Below are 5,000 nucleotides of genomic sequence, written 5' to 3'. Positions count from 1 at the left end.
TTATGTTAAATTTTTTTCTTTCTTTTTGTTTGTTTTCTTTTCTTTCTTTTCTTTGATTCCTCCCTCTCCTCAATCACGCGCAATTATAATAATTTTCTTATCTCTTGTAAAGTTGTAATCTGTATGTTCGTTTTATCGGAATTAGATATAAAAGATTAGATTCAATCCATTGTGGAAATAAAAAGGAAAAAAAAAGAATTAATCTTCTTGTATGTTTTTCTCTCTCTCTCTCTCTCTCTCTCTCTTTTTCTATTTGAATACGTTATAACTTATATATATATATATATTTAAAAAAAAGATATATATATTAAAAAAAATTAGTACATACTAAAAAAAAAATACATATGTTTATATATATATATATATATATATATATTATAATATATAATATAATATATATAATAATTATAATATAATATATACTATATATTACAATATATACATTAACATATGTATTTTTTTTTAATATGTACATATTTTCATATATATATATATATATATATTAAAGCTGATAGCAGCGCCACAAGTACGACGAAAGGTATTTGAACTAATAACTACTTTAATCAAGTTAATTATTTATAGATCGGCGATGCGATTAAATATTCTATGCTATGTCGATCTTTATTTACGTCAAATGGCATGAATGAAAAAATAGTAAAAAAAAAATGTTTTCACATGGAAACTATTAATACAGCAAAAATAAAGCGACTATAACGATCGTTTGATTTCTACATATCTTTGACCCGATGTGGCAATACTTACGTTCGTTTTCTTTCTCTCCTTTCCTGTCCCCCCCCCTTTCTCTCTACCTGTTTTTTCTTTTTTCTTTTTTTTTTTTTTTATTCCATATTAATCAGACATAAATTGCAGTTGTTGTGTCATAAAAATACGAAGAAACAATGACTCCGCCATCGTCATTGGCGTTACACCTGAATTAATAAAATGGCTGAACTTACGTAACGAAATTATCGGTTCGTCAACAAAATTATATTTCCTAATTATTTCTCTCTCTCTCTCTCTCTCTCTCTCTCTCTATTTTTTCGTTTTTTCTTTGGCGAGAAAGTGGGATTGGATAGGTAGGGGGGGGGTATCGAGGGAGAGAATGAGATAGAGTTCTCTCTCTCTCTCTCTCACGCTCTTTTCCTTTCTTTTCAAAAGAAGGACAAAAAAAAAAGAGAAAAAAAAAAAACGATATTCGAAATATTCGACCTCGTTGATATTTCATCGTGAAAGGAACGTTAGAACGAAAAGGATATGAAAAGAGGAGGGGAGGATTAGGATAGGGAAGAGTTGGCGAGAGATAGAGAGGTGAGTGGGAGTGTGATGAGGGTGGGGGGAAAGAGTAGGGGAAATTGTCGGAGGGGAAAGGAAAAGCAGATGGAATTTTTCTGATTGATAGCTTTCCATTAGCTCGATCGAAGGAATATTTTTCAATGCTCAATGATATCATTAGATTTCTCTCTCTCTCTCTTTCTCTCTCTCTCTCTCTCTCTCTCTCTCTCTATATATATATATATATATATATATATATGGACCATATTTCAATTTAAATCGACAAATGACAGTTTGCATATTTACATTTTCGAATTTTAAATATTCCAGGATATGTTAAGGTAAACTTTTTCATTATAAATCTGGTTATGCAGTATTTCTTCTCTCTATCTCTCTCTCTCACTCTCACTTTCACACATACAGTGTTTATCTATCTCTCTCTTTTATTTTCTTTCGCCCTTTTCTGTCGGCCATTTGTTTCTTTCTTTTTCTCCCCCTTTCCCTCTCTCTCTCTCTCTTTCTGTCTCTGTCTCTTTTGTCTTTTTCTCTCTTCATCCATCTTCTCCTCTTCATTCAAACATTCATAATACATTCTTCAATCTCCTTATACTGAAATTAATTATTGACGTGACATTGTCTACCGGATCAATTTTTATTAATATTTTATTAATAATTTTTTTACACGGTCTTATACGTGCTATAAACGTGCGTTGAAATAAAATAAGGAAATAAAAAAAAAAATAAAAAACAAACAAACAAACAAAAAGATCAGGAAATAAGAAAATGAACGATTCCATCTTCTTTCGTATTTGTATATATAATCATTATGAATTTATTAATTTATATTACGTATATATTTATTTATACATGTTTATTTAATTGTTAAGATATATATTATTGTTCCTTCATTAATAGAACCTATAAAAAAAATGTATTATACATACATACATACATACATATATATATATATATATATATATATATGTATGTTTATTTAATTATTAAAATATATATATTATCTTTTCTTATTAATCAAAACGATGAATATATCGTTTGTATATTTATTTTATTATTAAAATATATATTATTGTTTATTTTTAATTGTACCAATGAAAACGTATTGTACATATATATATATATATATATATATATATATATATATATATATATATATATATATATTCAAGCGTTTCTTATTTAAAAGAAAGTTTGTAATGAAATAAGAGAAATGACCTTGTACCAATGAAACGAGGTCCTTTTACTGGTGATACACAAAACTGGTCTTTCATCTTGATAAGTTTTTTATTTCAGAATACAGTCAGTATGATAATATTCATCTAACTACATATATATATATATATATATATATATATATATATATGTATGTATGTATGTATGTATGTATCTATGTAAATATACATATATATATATATATATATACATATATCATATAGATACGTAAATAGCTAATAATATAAACTTCTGGATAGATAAAGATAGACATTCTAAAAAAGAAAAAGAAAAAAAGAAAAAAAGAATGTCAAATGGTAAATGGAACGTAAAGGTATCATTAACTATATTGCCTTATATTTTTTTACTTTTTTAAAATAATGATTGAGAAACATGAAGGAGAACCTCTCTCTTTCTCTCTCTCTTTTTCGTTCTCAGTGGATATGTATGTATATATAAGTATATATGCATATATTGTGTAAATGAGATAGTGAGAGAGGGAAGGATGGACAGTCAGAACGTTCATCGTTGACGCATTCAATGGCAGTAATAAAGTGTTGTGTCTCTTGTTCGTACACGCGTACAGGTTTCAACGTAAATTAACTAACGATAAATAGATAAATAAATAGAAAGAGAGAGAGAGAGAGAGAGAGAGAGAGAGAGCATAATTAGAATAATAATAATAATAATAATAATAATAATAATAATAATAATAAACGAGGAAAGAGTACTCGAACGTTGTCTTTATCAATCTTTAATATATTCGTATATAATGATTAATATTATATTTAACAATTATTAAATATTAATGATATCTGATTGATCTTTAATTGGATAAATTTGATTATATTATTCCATTAACTGTAACGTTATACCTCTACGTCATCGTCGTCATCGTCGTCGTTGTCGTCGTCGCCGTCTTACTAGAAAATTCATTGGGTGCTACGAATAATTATGAAAACTTTAACCATGATTATATATACATATGAGTGAGTGTGTGCGTATGTGTGTGTGTGTGTGTGTGTGTGTTTGTGTACATACATACACATATATATGTATATGTGCGCAAATACGTATCCGTACTTCCTCGAACTTAATATCGAGTTTTCGCACTTTGAAACCGTGTAAATAATTTCGAGAGAACATATATGAAAGAGAGAGAGAGAGAGAGAGAGAGAGAGAGAGAGAGAGAGAGAGAGAGAGAGAGAGAGAGAGAGAGAGAGAGAGAGAGAGAGAGAGAGAGAGAGAGACAGAGAAAGAGAGAGAGTGAGAGAGAGAATGAGTTTCAAGTGTCTTAATTAAGGATATGTATCAAAATATTTACAAACAAATATACGTTCTTAAATCTAATCAAGTGTATACCGTATAAATAAGATATATATTATAAAAAGGTATTGAAAAGTATTGTATAATAATATATAAAATATATTATATTTTATATTATTATTTTTATTATTCTTGAAGTTCTCTATCTCTCTCTCTCTCTCTCTCTCTCTCTCTCTCTCTCTCTCTCTCTCTCTTTCTCATTCTCTTATTATCGTTATCATTGTCATACTTATTAGAAAATGGATCAATGTTATTGCTGTGTTTATAAACAAATTGTTTCTCTCTTTCAGACACATATACACGCATACACACACTCACTCTCTCTCTCTCTCTCTCTCTCTCTTCGTCTCTGTCTCTGCCTCTGTCTCTCTCTCTCTCTCTCTCTCTCTCTCTCTTTCTCCCTCTCTTATTGCCTTTATCGTCCTTCCAGTGTAATCTTATTCGAATCTACGAACCGGAACGTTAGCTGTTTAAAGTGATCGTGGAAAACGTGAATCTCCGTTAAATTACAATTATTATTTTCAATAATAGTTTATTCGATTGCAATACGTGCGTTTATATGTATATACGTGTGTATGTGTCTACGTGTACGCGTGTGTATGTATATGTGCATGTGTAAAATTGTATTTGATATAGTGTAAGAGACTTTTCATATATTCATATATATCATATATAGAAAGAAACAGAAAGAACGACACAGAGTGATCCATATATATATATATATATAAATATAAATATATATATATATATATATATATATATATATATATATAGAAAGAGAGAGAGAGATAGGATTTATGATAGTGTTACATAGAACGTGTGTATACATGACAGAAACCGAATAAAATTATCACTATAACGTATTACCGTGACGTTATGTTATCATTCTGCGAATGACATAACTCAGGTGTGTTTTATTCGCTTCATGTGAAAGAGAAAGAAAGAGAGTGTGTGAGAGAGAGAGAGAGAGAGAGGGAGAGAGAAATACATCGTCGACTGCAATGAAGAATATAACTTTCTCTCTCCCCCTTCCCTTTCTCTATTTATCTATCTATCTTTATCTCTGTCTCCCTATCTTTATCTTCATATATATATATACATACATTTCTCTCTCTCTCTCTCTCTCTCTCTCTCTCTCTTTCTCTTTCTCTTTCTCTCTCTCTCTCTCTCTT

The 5,000-nt window shown here is 29.0% G+C and overlaps 2 long non-coding RNA genes across 3 annotated transcripts in view; both read left to right on the top strand.

Annotated features, from left to right (window-relative positions):
- Window positions 1-5,000, top strand: part of LOC124431055 — a 50,986-nt gene that overhangs the window by 10,219 nt on the left and 35,767 nt on the right. The window lies entirely within an intron of this gene.
- LOC124431057 overlaps window positions 3,127-5,000 on the top strand; it is a 2,330-nt gene continuing 456 nt past the window's right edge. Inside the window, exon 1 of the long non-coding RNA XR_006943902.1 lies at window positions 3,127-4,465. This is a non-coding gene — a long non-coding RNA (uncharacterized LOC124431057). The remainder of the gene's footprint in view (window positions 4,466-5,000) is intronic.

This window comes from Vespa crabro, chromosome 20 (genome assembly GCF_910589235.1).
Source record: "Vespa crabro chromosome 20, iyVesCrab1.2, whole genome shotgun sequence".
NCBI lineage: Eukaryota > Metazoa > Arthropoda > Insecta > Hymenoptera > Vespidae > Vespa > Vespa crabro.
This window is presented reverse-complemented; position numbering and strand designations above follow the sequence as displayed.